Source organism: Glycine soja, chromosome 12 (genome assembly GCF_004193775.1).
Source record: "Glycine soja cultivar W05 chromosome 12, ASM419377v2, whole genome shotgun sequence".
In the NCBI taxonomy this organism is placed as follows: domain Eukaryota; kingdom Viridiplantae; phylum Streptophyta; class Magnoliopsida; order Fabales; family Fabaceae; genus Glycine; species Glycine soja.
Genome location: NC_041013.1, coordinates 12,006,094 through 12,022,472, shown reverse-complemented (window position 1 = coordinate 12,022,472; position 16,379 = coordinate 12,006,094). Strand labels below are relative to the sequence as shown.

General features: G+C 36.0%; 1 pseudogene; it reads left to right on the top strand.

The window, feature by feature from the left end:
• The first annotated feature begins 15,527 nt into the window (after positions 1–15,527).
• On the top strand, positions 15,528–16,379 carry LOC114378726 (annotated as a pseudogene).

The window sequence follows — 16,379 nt, the reverse complement described above, 5'->3', positions numbered from 1 at the left end:
GTTAGCGGTGCTAACAAATTGGAGGACTTATCGTTAGCGGCACGTGTGACAAGGGTGGATAACTCCACCGTTTGATGCCCTAACTTTGCAACCATTGCTTTCTTGTTTGGTTAAGGTTCTTCCCGATCTGTTGTGTTGTGTTATATCTCACTATATTTAATTTGTATGTCATTAATGTGCTTTGCATTAGATTCAACTTTTGTTCATAATGAGTGAACCTTAGATTCCCGTTTGATATTGAATACAATGATTCTTGCGGAAAGTTTGCATTAATCTTTCTATTGAATCTTGAATTGTCCGTTTGGACAGTTTGGGGAGACTCACATTTTTATGATACATTCATGTGTTAAGGTTAACATTATTTTGTTTAATTTGATGAAATTACGGTACAATGCATTTCTAGTTGTTCTCTGAGTGCATACTTAATTATCGGCGAATTAATGTCACCGATTTCATGTCATGTACTTGGAGACCAGTGTGAAATGCTGTCAAAATTTCATCAAATTTAACAAAATAAGATTAACCTTGACACATGAATCTACCATAAAAATGTGTCTTCCTGAATGGGATAGGGCCACACCTTAAATGAAAAAGTGAGATATCATGCATTGAATGAGTTTCGGAGTATGAAGGAGTTATTTTTTAGATCGATCGAAGTTGGATGAATGAAAGCCGTTTGAGCCTTGCGTATAAGGAAGGCGTGGAACAGTTCCTACAATTTGCTTCAGAAAGAAGTCAACCAGATGAAAACGGGAAGTTTTTTTGTCCGTGCATAAATTGTTTGAACGAGAGATGGCAAAAAGTCGACGACATACGGGACCATCTATTGTGTGATGGAACTAAGAGGAATTATACGACGTGGATATGGCATGGTGAAATGACAAACATGCAAAGTGGGCCCCAATCTGAACCATTTGATGTAGAAATGGGAGATCGCTTGGAGGATATGATTCGTGACCTTGGACAAGAGTCTTTTCAACAAGCACATGCCCCTATGTATGATACATTACAAAGTGATTCAAAGAAGCCTTTGTATCTGGGGTGCAACAATTCATTGACATTGTTGTCGGCGGTGTTAAGTCTGGTTAATGTGAAGACCATATATGGGTTTGAAGAAATGTCCAAATGCCCTAGGTGTGGGGTATCACGGTACAAAGTCAAGGATGATGAGGAGTGTAGTAGTGATGAAAACTCAAATAAGGGCCCCCCAGTGAAGGTGTTGTGGTATCTGCCGATCATTCCAAGGTTTAAGCGTCTTTTTGCTAATGGAGACGATGCTAAAGACCTTACATGGCATGCAAATGGCAGAAACTGCGATGGAATGGTCTGTCATCCGGCTGATTGCTCCCAGTGGAAGAAGATAAATCATTTGTTTTTGGATTTCGACAAAGAGGCAAGAAATCTTAGGCTTGGACTAGCCAGTGATGGAATGAATCCATATGGCAATTTAAGCACTCAACACAGTTCATGTCCAGTTCTACTAGTAATTTACAATTTGCCTCCTTGGTTGTGCATGAAGCGAAAATACATGATGTTGACCATGATGATGTCGGGCCCAAGACATACAGGAAATGACATTGATGTTTATCTAAGTCCGTTGATTGAAGACCTGAAAAAGTTGTGGGACGAGGTGGTTTTAGTGTTTGATGGATTTCGGAATGAGACTTTTCAAATGCATACAATGCTTTTTTGTACCATTAATGACTTTCCAACATATGGAAATTTGAGTGGTTACAGTGTTAAGGGTCATCATGCATGCCCCATTTGTGAAGAAGACACAAGCTACATACAACTGAAACATGGTAGAAAAATAGTCTGCACTAGGCATCGACGTTTTCTAAAACCTCATCACCCTTACAGGCGATTGAAAAAAGCATTTAATGGAAGTCTAGAGCACAAAACTGTGTTGATACCGTTGACTGGTGAGTAGGTCTTACAACGGGTTTAACACTTGAATACTATATTTGGAAAGACCCAAAAAAAGGAAAAAAGTAAGAGTTGCATATGGAAGAAGAGGTCGATTTTCTTTTATCTTATGTACTGGTCTGACCTTGACATTAGGCATTGTATTGATGTTATGCATGTGGAGAAAAATGTATGTGATAGTATCATTGGGACGATCCTTAACATTCAAGGTAAGACGAAAGATGGTTTGAATACCCGTCAAGATTTAGCTGAGTTGGGCATACGATCGCAGTTGTATCCAAGGTCTGATGGGAAAAAAATATACTTGACTCCAGCTTGTCATACTTTGTCGAAAAAGGAGAAGATTAGTTTTTGTCAGTGTCTGCGGGGGGTCAAAGTCCCACAAGGATACTCTTCAAACATTAAGAGCCTTGTGTAGTTGAAGGAGCTTAAGCTGGTAGGGTTAAAGTCTCACGATTGTCATGTGTTGATGCAACAATTATTAGCCGTGGCCATACGAGACATTTTGCCTAACAAAGTCAGGTTAGCCATAACTCGCATGTGCTTTTTCTTCAATGCCATATGTAGCAAAGTCCTTGATCTTGTCAAGTTTTATGACCTAGAAAATAAGGCTGCAATTATACTATGCTAGTTGGAGATGTATTTTCCTCCTACTTTCTTTGACATCATGGTTCACTTAATTGTTCATTTGGTCAGAGAAATCAAATGTTGTGGTCCTGTTTATTTGCGGTGGATGTACCCAGTTGAGCGATACATGAAGATCTTAAAAGGGTATACCAAGAATCTACATCGTCCGGAAGCATCTATTGTTGAAAGGTACATTGCAGAAGAAGCCATTGAATTTTGTTCAGAGTACATTGAAAAGGCTAAACCTGTTGGGCTTCCTGAGTCTCGCCATGACAATAGAGTAGGTAGTAAGGGTTCAAGAGGACTGCATGTTATCACTCTATGTCTAGAAGATTTGTTACAAGCTCACATGTATGTCTTGAATAACAATAATGAAGTTTTGCCATACATACTTCAACATGAAGTTTTAGTCAAACAAAGTAATCCAAAAATGTCAAAGAATTGGGTCTTGAAAAAGCATAACAAGACTTTCTTTGATTGGTTTAAAGATACAATCTTTGCTGATGAAAATGCTTCTGAAACATTAAGAAAGCTAGCAAATGGGCCTAAAAGAAATTTCATAACTTGGCAAGGATACGACATAAACAAGTATTCCTTTTATACAAAAGCACAAGATGAGAAAAGTACAATGCAAAACAGCGGGGTCACCCTAAGGGCTGAATCTCAACACTTCACAAGTGTACATGATGACAATCCCTGTGTAGCTTCCATCCCTTACTTTGGGTTCATTGATGAAATTTGGGAGCTTAACTATGTCAAATATACTGTTTATGTTTTCAAATGTAAATGGGTTGACAACAACACCGGTGTGCGAAACGATGATGTAGGATTTACGTTGGTAGACCTAAAGAAACTAGCTTACCAGAATGGCCCTTTCATCATGGCAGAACAAACTAAACAGGTATTTTATGTTCAAGACCCTTGTGATGAAAGGTGGTTCGTGGTTCTACATGGGAAAACAATTGGTGTTAATGTAGAAGATGATGATTCATACATTCATACTTATGTTAGTCCTTTGTCCACACAAATGACTTCTAACATCGTCGGAGAAGAAGAAACTAACGACGTTCATGCTAATCGTAATGATCATGATGAAGTAGAATTAATTAAAATTGTCTAATGTAATTTTCTTATTATGTATTTCATTTTAGTACATTCGTTTGCATAACTGATTCAATTTTTTGATAATGTTAAGTCAAGTTTTTTTCTTTGCAGGCCCATGGCTACTCCACCTGGCTCGCCTCCTCTTCCTCCTCCTCCCCCTAAAGCAGCATCACAGTCGTCGTCTACCTTGAAGCGGACAAGAAAAGCCACACGGCTATGATCCTTGGCGACTAGACCACCTGGGGCAAACAGACCAGTGGTCCACGTCGATCATGTGACCGAGAAGGTCGACGGTCCCCACAAGAAGAAATTAAGAACATATTTGGGGATTGTCACTCATGATAAGGTCGACGTGACATACGAGAATTGGAAGCAAGTCCCTGCTGCTCGGAAGGATTTGATATAGGAGGATATTCAGGTATTTTAGTTTTTATCTTGCATTTTCTTTATTAGCCAAAATTTATAATTTACTAACAATAAAACCTAATTTATTGTTTCTCAGATTGAATTTGATATCCCTGAAGCATCTGACGTTAGGACAAAAAAGAAAATACTTCAGACTGTGGGGGAGCGGTGGAGATAGTTTAAATCTAATTTGACGTCAAAATGGGCACTTGCTGCCAATAAGGATAGTGTCGATGACACTGTTTGTGAAAAATACGGCATTAGCAAGGAGAAATGGGCCCAGTTTTGTCAGACCCGCAGAGACCCCTCTTGGGAGGTATGTACGTTGTCATTTTAATTGTTTTCAACTAAAAATTCAGCTATTATAATACATTGTAATAATGAGTTTCATTAATGTCCGATCTTTGCAGGATGTGCAGAAAAAGGCACAGGCCATCCAGAAGCAAAACACCGCCCCCCACGTGTTGTCTTATGGGGGTTATGAATATTTAGAACAGAAGCTGATGGCTGAAAATACTAAGAAAAAAACTAGAAAAAGCTGCTCAATCCGAAAGCACTGAGGCCGTGATTGACCCTCCATCTCCCATCAGACAACATGTGAAGTAGAAGATGGCCTGCACCAAGAAAACTGGGCAAATGACGTCTGAGGCAGCAAAGGAAATTGTTGAGAAGATTGTAAGTCATTTTTAATTAAGAATTGTAATTATCTTTGTTTATTCTGTGAATGACTAAACAAATATATGCGTTCTGTACAGGATTCTTTGGAGGAGCAGGCGTCATAGGGTTCCTTTGTCCCCCATGGACGTCAGGATCTCCTAACTGCTGCCATTGGGCGACCAGAACACCTTGGTCGTGAGCGTGCTGCTGGAGTCGGTGTGACCATCAAGCAATACTTTGGATTGGCTCCATGAACCTCCCGAACTTCTTTCTCCATGGCTCCCGATGAACTAGAGCAACTGACTCAACAAATCAAGGACCAGCTGGAGGAGTCGATCACAAAAAAAGTAACTCGACAACTGATGTTATCCTTCAGCCAGATGCAGTCCCAGTTTCAGTCACAGATGCAATCACAGGGACTTGCACTGCCTCTGGAGCCTAAGGTTGGTCCTTTAGCTGCTCGTGTCAGCATAAAGGGGAGTTGTGTTGATCCCTCAGTGACCGATCCAAACACGGGTGACTTGGACAAATGCGGGTTGTACATCTCAAAAAATCCTCCCCGCCTGGTTGCCCTAGGAAGAGTTTATGAGGGATCCACAACCGTTCACAACATCCCTTTGTTGCATGATCAAGTGAAGGTCGGTGTTGAGGAGGTTAAAGATGCAGATGCTCCCATTCTTGTACCCACTGACGAGGTTAACTTAGTGGGGCAGACACTTAACACCTTCCTTGCTTGGCCAACACTTCTGGTGAAGCGTTTATCAGAACAGGTATTTTGCTTTCATTAAATGCTTCTTTTTTTCAATTCAATTGTTCACTGTATTTGCCTAATGTTAATTAACTCTGTTGGATAAACAGGGGGCTGTGGGACCCGCAAAACCTGCAGATAGGCAAGATCATGAGGTGGATGATCCCCTATGTTTGATGACATTGACCATCCCAAAATTTTCTTTGAAGCCGTTGCAGGTTATGTGGGATGCTATAGTGTTCGGGGTGTTTAATCAAGACTTCCCCTTGTACATAAAGCACAAAGATCTGTCTGAAATAGCACACGGTGGTCAATGTCTCAGCATCTCTATTATACAGTTGTGGATTCTGTAAGTCAATTTACATTATTGTTAATTACTTAAGTTATTGTTTTAAATTCATACATAATTAACTTTGTGTTAACAACAATAGGCATCTGACTGAGACAAGTATGCGAGCAAGGAATTCCGATGTGTATGGATTCCCCAAGCCACAGTCCATCCAGAGATCTGGGCAATCGCAATTTGAATCAGAAAGTTACATGAAGAACTGGATGCAGAATTCAAAACGCGATGTCTACCTAGGAGCCTACCTGAATGGGTAAGTAAAACCGAACAACTAAATTTAAATAATGTTTAATACTACAATAACCTATATTGGTCTCCATTGCAGTGCACACTGACAAATGGTCATCATTTTGCCTAAGGAAAATCTTGTTGTCTAGTTTTGTTCCTTGCATAACATGCCAAACAACTACCTTAAAGGAATAATTAACAGGTCAGTGTTGTTTTTCAATACATTTGCATCATCATTACTCAACAACATCAATATTTTAATGTTCCTTGTATTCAATAGTGCTTTGAAAGGACTTGATGATACTCCACAACCTAAATCCAAGGCTGGTGCTAGGTAGATTGTTGTTAAAGTAAGAGATTTAAAGAAAACTTCTACTTATATATATTTTATGTGTTTGTACACTAATTATAGTTAACGTTTAATATCTAAATTTTATTATGTATTTAGTGTAATAGACAAAAAGGAAGCACTGAGTGTGACTATTACGTGATGCACTGGATGTCCACTATAATCTTAGGAAGTTTCAGGAATAATTGGGAAACGGTAATTGTTTATTTCAAACAAATTTTATTTTCTTATCATTGGTATTACATTATTAACTTATGTTTTATTTGATCATGCAGTATTTTAATGATGTTAGACAATTGGAAGCAGAGAGATTGAAGGCGCTTCGTATCTAGGGGGCACAATATTATCTCAAAGTTAGAAGTGAAACTTAGGATGTTAGGGAACTATGTAATTTTAGGTTACTTAATTAGTTTACTAGCTTGTTTTACATTTTTTACAATTGTTGTTTCATTTTAACATTGAATATTCTTTATTGATAGTTATTAATGAATTATTTATTCATAGTTATCAATTGATTTTTTACAATTCATAGTTTACTAGCTAGCTTTCTGCTAAAAACTATTTGAAAGTAGAATGCAAATGATATATGTTGTGTTGTGTGGTCTGATTTGAAATTTACAAGTTAAATTTTGGGTTTTTTTTGTAAAAACAGAAAGTGTATTTTAAAAAAATTCCTAATAACAACATCGGCTTTTTTAAAAAAACCGATGTTAATAAATAACATTGATTTTTCCAAAAATCCGATGTTAACGTATAAGTTAACATCAATTTTTTGTGTATATTCACATCGGTTTTTTTTAAAAAACTGATGTTAATATCCAAAAACGTTAACATCGGTTTATGTAAAAAATCAATGTTAACTTATACGTTAACATCGGTTTTTGTTAAAAACCGATGTTAACATAAAAAATGTTAACATCGGTTTTCTACAAAAACCGATGTTAACGTATAAGTTAACATTGGTTTTTGAGTGAAACTGATGTTAACGTTTGGAAGTTAACATCGGTTTTGTACAAAAACCAATGTGAACTGCCAACATTCATACATTTTTTTTGGTGTAATTCTTGTTATATAACATCGGTTATTTAAATAACCGATGTTGTTAATTTTACATTAATATCGATTTTAGAAAACCGATGTTAACGATAATACTTTCAACATCGGTTAAAAACCGATGTATAAAGTCATAAATAACCGATATAAAAAACATATTTTCTAATAGTGTATAAAAAATATAAATAATTATCATTATATATCATACATCATTTTATCTTTTAGTTTTTCATGAATTATTTTTTCTATTTAGGTTTCATCCATCTAAGGTTGCAGCAAAGGCTATCACATTGTTTATTAGGCAACAATTTGCTAACTCATGGCTTACATGGGGAACAATTCCCAAAGATCATCAAGAACTTTCTTTCTAGCATTGGAAGGTAACTTATTGACTTCTTAATGAATTAATTCAATGGCTCGAGGAAATTGTAAAAATGCTATTTTGCTAACTGTGTGCCATTTCATAACTTTGTGATACTTTAGAGAAAATTGATATGGAGACCTAGGGAAGAGAATGAAATTAAGAAATTTTTCACTCGAAAGCCTCTCATGGACTTTCTAAGATGTTTAGGAATGCCTGAAATGAAAATAAAAGGCCATATTGGATTGGAGATATGTGTGGAATGATCTATTATCACATTTGAATGCACCTAGGTATTGTTCCAAGTGTGCATATGCAAAAAAAAATTGGGCATAAAAAAAGGGTGGATGTATGCACACAGGTGATTCTATTAGCTTGTAGGATCACGCCATTCACTTGGTATGTTCATTAAATTCATAATACATAATTCATTGTACTTGTTTAATTTACCACTTCATGTTTATTCTATAATGTTTGTGTCATACCCTAATTTCGTCCGGGGATTATTACTTGATGACATGCAACCTTTGATTGGCTGCTTCGAGATACTTGGCACCCTTTGTTTCACAATATGTGAAGTTTAGAGACGCGCCAGAAATCAAAAGAAAGCATGGTTTCGCGATCTGTGAAATTTCGTAATGTGGCGGAAACCAAAAGGAGGTGTTGTTACGCAATCCGTGAGTTTCCGTAACTTCTTCGAAAGTTAAAAAAGAGTAAATACATTATCCGTAAGGATCCGTAACCTTACGGAAAGAAAATAAGTATCGTTACGAAATTTGTAAAGTTTCGTAACGTTACGGAAAAAGAATCACCAAAAAAGGTAAAGGAGGGGTGAACTTATCAAGATAGGGGTGTAAATAGAAATTCAAATCTAGGCCTTCGGAAACATTTTGGAAGTTGGGTTGCTTAAGGAGGAAGCAATTGGGCGGCAAGCTCCTCCACGTTTTTGAAAAATGGTTTTCGGGGCTTCCACGGCTTCCGTAATACTTGCATAAAATTTCTGAAAACCTTGGGTAAGCATATTCCACTTAACATTGGTGAAAGGGAAGAGAAAAAAGATGAACGTTAAGTCATATATGCTTCTGTAACTTTTCCGTAAATTATGAAAGAAGGCGGGGTGAACTTATCAAGATAGGGGTGTAAATAGCAATTCGAGTCTAGGGCCTTCTGGAACATTTTGGAAGATATGTTGCTTAAGGAGGAAGCAACTGGGCGGCAAGCTCCTCCACGTTTTTGAAAAATGGTTTCCGAGGCTTCCCTGGCTTCCGTAAAATTTCCGAAAACCTTGGGTAAGCATATTCCACTTAACATTGGTGAAAGGGAAGGGAAAAAAGATGAAAATCAAATTCGAAAACACTTCCGTAAGGCTTTCGTAAATTTTCCGTAAAATACGAAAAGGGGGGTAAACTTATTAATTTGCGTGTGCTTAGAAATCTTCTTCATTAAGTCTCTGGGCAGCAAGCACCTCCTTTTTTTTCTATAAATAGGGGAGGGGGGAGCTGTTTCAAAATGTTCAAGACCCTTGGCTATGCATTTCGGCTATTTTGGGCAAAAAAACATGTTTTCGTGAAGAAAAATCGAGTCGAAGTACTTCCATAACGTTTCCGTAAGCGATTCTGTGGAAATTCTTCATCGTTCTTCGTCGTTCTTCAATGTTCTTCGTTCGTTCTTCATTCTTCAATGGGTAAGTTTTCGAATCCGAGACTTTCAATTCATTTCTTGTTTTGTGTAATTTCACTTTAATTTCATTTACTTTTAGTTTTCTTTTATTCCGCTTTTAACGTGCTTTAACCGTTTATTTAAGCCGTTTTCTCACCTAATAAATGATAAAATGAATTTCAACCGATCATTTGTGTTGTAATCTCGTTTAATCACTGTTAAAACAAAATCTAACCGATCGTTCACGTTGTAACCATGGTTAAACCAAAAAAAGGCAAAATAATAATAAAATAATCAAAATATCCTGAAAAATAATAATAAAATAATCAAAATATCTTCAAATAAAATAATAAAAAAATCAATCGGACGTTTTTTCTTTGGAAGTTTCCTTGAATGAATTGACTAATAACCAAAGTGAAATTAAGGCTAAAATCAATTCGCCTAGTCAAGCTCGTCCACAAAAAAGTCACTAAAAAATGGTTTGAAAGTTTATCATCTCAGTTTTCCTTATCAAGTAAATGGATCATTTTTTAAGGTCCAACGCCTTAAAATGATCACCTTTCAAGTAAAAAGAATCGCTTGATTCATGCTTAAGAAAGAACTACGTAGGTCTAATTTCCTCTTCGATGGAGGGTACGTAGGAGCAAAAGCCCCGCTTTTGTCGATCTCAAAAAATAAAAAGAAATAAAAGGTAAAATAACACAATTTCACAATTCTAAAAATAGGCTGTTGTCCTTTGAGACAAACGTGAAAGGTGCTAATACCTTCCTCAAACGTAAATACAACTCCCGAACTTAGAATTTTCGTTTTGACCGGTTTTCTTCGGTTTTTCCGACGTTTTCCACAAATAAACGTTGGTGGCGACTCCGCGCATCTTTCCTCCTTTGGAAAGCGCACCCGTGAGCCTCGCCTCGCTCGCCCGCAAAAGGGCATGTTGCGACAGTTTGTAAATAGTCAAAGGAGCTTCGTCGATCAAAAATGTAGATGAGGTCTTTTAGCAAACTCATTTACGAAAGGATACTAGTCAATTTGTGGATGAAAGATATAGAAAGACTCATGTGAGACCATTATCTTGCATGTTCTTTTATTTTTTTAAAATGGTTATTATATTTATGAAATAATGATTGTTTATGAATGACAGAAAATTTTTGAGGCTAGACTATCTCAAGCTAGGTCTGATGTTGTATCAAGTGTTGGTGAATCATAAATTACTCTTTTAGCCCCTGTTGAAGAACAAAGACTTAAGACTCGATGTTGGGTTGCAGCTGTAGAACCAAAGTGTAAGGGACGCCTTTACAGTATTGGAGATCTTACTCACACTTATAAATGTGGAGATTACAGCTTCATGCAGCATATGCAAGGATCTTCTAGTCTCGCTCAAGATTCAGCAGAGATTAATCAACTAAGGGAGGAGCTTCATCAATCAAAAGAAGAGATGCGTATATTTCAATCAATTGTACTTCAGTTCCTACCTTTTGAAGCACGAAATATTATTCATCAACATTAACAACCTAACCACCAGCAACAACAAGACAATGATCAACCAAACGACCAGCAACAACAACCAGATGAACAACAACAACATGATGACCAGCAAAGGAACTCTACCAATGAATATTTTGATTACTGATTTAGTAACACAAAATTACTATTGACATATTAGACTTTGTGCTTCTATTTTAGATTTATTTTGAATTTAAATGAATTTGTTTTGGATTTATGAATTTGAAATTTTCGTTAATTACATGTATGTGTTAATTTAAATATTGACATTAAATAATATAAATGAAAAAATATATATTCCTAAATTAATGAAATAAAGAATTCATGAAAAAAATACCGACGGATATTTTCATCTGAAATTACCAACGGACAACAAAATTATGTTGGTTAAAATTTCCTACGATCATTTTATCGACAGATTTTGGTCCATCGGAAATATTGAATTATCAATGAATTTTTGGGATTACTGACGAATTTGTGCTATCAAAAATACCCTTTTTGTAGTGTTTCTCCTGCTCATTGCATGCTAGTAGTATCCATATCCAATCAATTTCTTTGAGAGGTTTTGATCTGTGATGACTCATGAGCTACATTGTAGAACTTTGGTGAGAGGCGTGGCCAATATCTCCTTCGTTCAACCACTTTGTATGTTAGCATGCTATGGACTGTGCATATTCTATTATATTATATCGCATATCACTCCAAAAGCATTTTATAATTTCATATATATAAAGGCTACAACTTGTGCGAATGACATTGAGAACCTATATGAACCCTTTTCAAAGAAAATGAGAAATTAAAACTGAGAGAGAATAGCCAAAGAAGAAAGAGAGAACTATTAGATAATTAAATTGAGTTAATGTGATATGAAAAGATAAAGAAATGATTTAATACATAAATAATATTACTCTATAAAGAAAATGTATCTTTGCAATGTTATTTATAGCACTCCAGCATAGTTTTTAATGTGATTTTTCTGATTACATGAAAGCTCATAATTAGCCAAGCTACCACATCTTAATTAAAGAGCTGAAAAATACAAGAAAATACTAACTAAAAATTATTATAGAGTAGTATTCTCTAAAGAAGTGTTTGAAAAAACTTTTACAAATCTTATTCAAATTTATGAGAATGTAACTGTTTTAAATCTTGTCTTGAAACATTGACCATATGTAACTTTATAGTCTTGTTTTAAATCTTCATCATATATATAAATTGATCTTGTTATTTATATGAACTATTATTCTAGTCTTGAGGCCAATACAAAAAATGTTTCAAGTTGAGATGCGATATTTAAATGAGTTCTAGAGCTACTATTTCTATCTACCATCCCTGTCTTTTGTTATGTTTTCATATTATGCCCACTCTCTGGCTCTCACTTATGTGCAAGGATTATTCACTCCATTGTTGTCAATCTTGTATATTGGTAGGTGTTGGGAAAAACCCAAGTCCCACATCGGTTAAAAATAAAGAAAAATTAGAATATATAAATGAGGGGCAACCCTCACCCCTTGAGCTAGCTTATGGGGTTAAGTTAGGCTTAAACTCATATTCTTAATATTCTAATATGGTATCAGAGCTAATTCAAAGGGCCACCCACCATTTGTTATTCACGCACTAAACCCAAGAAGTGTTGGACTTAAAAATAAAACCAAATTAGAATATATAAATGAGGGGCAACCCTCAAGATTAATTCAAAGGGTTACCCACCTTTTGTTATTCACGCACTAGCCCAAGAAGTGTTGGGGAAAACCCAAGTTTCACATCTAAAAAAAGGGTCACTAGAATATATAAATGAGTGGCAACCCTAACCCCTTGAGCTAGCTTTTGGGGTTGAGTTAGGCTTAAACTCATATTCTTAATATTCTAAGAATAGGAAAAGGTTAATGTGATCTAATGATATTGGTTTAAAGATGGAAATATCTATGGCTTATCTGAAACTTTCTTCAGTTGATTCCCTTAATTATATTTTATAGATTCTACCATTAGTAACTTTGTGCTAATAGATTTATGTATACCCATTTGGATTCTTTTATAAATTCATGCTAATAGCCAGGGTTTGTGGTTGTTTGCCCAGATTTTGTAAGACACCTTGTTATCACTAATTGGAAGGAATTAGATCTTAGTGATTTCTGCTGCCAGGGACTACAGGTGAACTCCACTCCAACTGTTTTTGGGTTTGTACCACAAGTTTATGTGGTTAGAAAAGATGATTCATGGCAATGTTTAGTACTTTGATATTAACCTAGATCACAAAGAAAACAATTATTGTACTAATTAATCTAAAAAGCATTTAGTATGTTAAGAAGATTTCCTACACCAATAATGCATGTATTTTGACAATATGTTTCTCTCCTAGGGATTGTTGTAACATAGTCATCATACGATACAAAATGACCTAAAGCAAGGTTAGTGTAGATTCCTCTTAGTTTAATTTTATATGTTCATAAGAGGAAAGTTATTACCTCTCTTGGTAGAAGAAAATATTATAGTAAGTAGAAATAGAAAATATATCCAGGTGAGAGACAAGAACTCCACTTTTTTATATATATAAAAAAAGGAGAAGGAGCTAGTGAGCCAGAGTGAGTAAAAATGCAAAACTATGTAAGCTTTTTGCTTTTCATAATAGAACTTCCCTTGAAACATCTATTAGGTCACCAGAGAGAAACCATAAAAAAAATTACAACAAAAAATTTAAAGGTTGAAAGACACCCTTGGAAATGTAGGCATTTTTCTTTAACCAAAATACTCTTCAAATCATCATGCTTTTTATTTTAAATTTTGGTAATAACTTGAGAATGTTGTAAATCATTGCATTATTATGGTGGAGAGCTTCATTGAAAGGTCAAGACTCAAGACTTAATTCATATCCCTTACAAGGAATTTGGTGTTTCAAATTAAAGCTAGTGTTTGTTTCTCCCCTTTCTTGATCTTGGGGTTTCCATTTGCCACTATCCTCACATTGTTTTGTTCCTTCATTTCTATTTTCAGGTTTGACCATGATGGGAAAAAGATTGAAGCATTTGTTGGATCAAAGAGTATTACACAGGTAATTCTCATTGAACAAAAAAACTTTCTTTGCCCGAAGTGCAAAATTATCTTTAATATTTCTCAATTTAAGTTTAGATATTTCATTTTAGTCTGCACCTTGAAAGTATTCCTTCTCATTTTCTTGTTAAATTTGTTTTGTACTTCTCAATGTTTTGTGTGACACCCTCTACCCCGACATATATATAAATAAATAAAATATATTGGTAAACAAAATCACATGGGTAAAAGGTTCACATTCACTTCAATTACCAAATAAACTTATTAAAAATATATTCGGCTCAAAATAAGGCCGTCAAAATTTACAAAAATATTTTGTTAAATCAGTGAGGTGAAATAAAATAGACTAACATCATAAAATTAACATAAAAACTTATATCTCAATGTCACATCTTATCAGAGCGTTGTGTCCCGACGTCCTTCAGCACAATATTCCTTAAAGCAGTTCACCTAGTCATCTGCTCCCCCGAACACAAAGTTCAAGATTATCACAGGATCCAAACATAAACAGCAAACTGGGAGTGAGTTATCACATTCCTAACTAATAGAGAAACAAGACAACTAGATATACATATCATATAAACCAAATAAAACTTACATACACGTAATTCACGTAATTCCACCACTTTGTCATTCAAAATTCATTTTTCAATCATCAATCACATTACACAAGAATCCCACACTTCGATCAAGATATAATAACACATCAATTAGCAAGCATATGCAACAGTTATGCTAAGACTCAATCCTATATGCAATGTGGTACCATGTCAGTGAAAAACCACCCTGGGGCGCTTAGGAGTACATAACAAGAGACACCACACCATGGGTTTGTCAGGTCACTCTCACTAAGTAAGATCATAGGGAGACCAGTCAGGGTCACGATGTTTTGCGAGAATGCTCCAACCATATGGGATCAGCATAGGCTTAAAGGAGCACTCAAACCTGGTGACCCCCAAGGCCTACACTCCGAAGAGTCCGTCAGGGCCTCTCCCTCCTGATTCAGGTCCAACCTCTAAAATAATTTTTGCATGCAGACACTGCTCATGAATTATACAATACCCACGACCTTACACTCGTGTTTTAAACACGTTCAACACACACTACTGTAAAAATAGCTTTTCACAACACGTATCCTACGATGGTTGTACAGAAACTGCCTTAAAAAATAGTACGGTGGCATTTTTGTAATTATTGTTAGTTTTAGAGTATTTTACGACACACATTCTAAGACGGTCATTGAAAACCGCCTTAGAATGTTATATGTAATTAAATTCACTGCGGGTCTTAATAAAAACCCATCGTAATTGAGAAACAAAAAAAAGCAAAATGCGTCCTCCTCCTTCTCCTTTCGCGAACCCTAATTCTTGAACCTTCCTGCCTCCACTCAGCTGACCCTCTCATACTCTCACTCTCATACTCTCTCTTCTCTTTCTCGTAAGGGTCCCCATAGTGCACATGGGAGCTAGTGTTGACGATGAAACGAGAAAGAACACAAGACGTTTATGAAAAAGCGTGCAATAGCTTTCACTAATTTGGCAAAGAGGCCTCCCATTTGCGGCAATGCAAACGCACCTCCTCTTTCCCTCATTAATTGAAATCGCTGCCCCAGATCGAGCAAGTGAAGAAGCTGCTAGCTATTAGCTATGGCTAGAGGAAAGATCCAGATCAAGAGGATAGAGAACACCACCAAGAAGGCCAACGAGCTCACCGTTCTCTGTGATGCCAAGGTTTCTATTATTATGTTCTCCAGCACTGGAAAACTCCACAAGATCGAGCAATCATACATTTTTTTTATTCTCTATCTCGTCCAACAAACCCTACCTACCTATCTTCTCTCTTATGTCTTTTTCTTTTTTCAAGAACAAAGCAGTTCTTCGATCAATACCAGATGACTCTGGGAGTTGATATTTGGAACTCTCATTACGAGGTTCTCTCTTTTCTTTTCTTCAGATTTACTTCTGCCTGCTGCTTTGGAAGTTGTAATTGATAATATATTTTATTTTAATTGGTTGATTTGTCCCCCAGAATATGCAAGAGAAATTGAAGAAATTGAAAGAGGTGAATAGGAATCTTCGTAAGGAGTTTAGGTATATATATCTTTCATCACTTCGATCAATCTCTTTGGTAATGTTTTATTCTTGATATATATATATATATATATATGCATGCACATGCACATGTTTTATTTAATTTGTTTACTGCTGGTGTTTGTTCATGGCTTAGGTAGAGAATGGGAGATTGTCTGAATGAGCTGGGCATGGAAGATCTCAGGCTCCTTAAGGAAGGAATGGACAAGGCCGCCAAGGTTGTTCGTGAGCGTAAGGTTAGATTAATTATATGTTCCTCTTTTTGCTTTAAATGA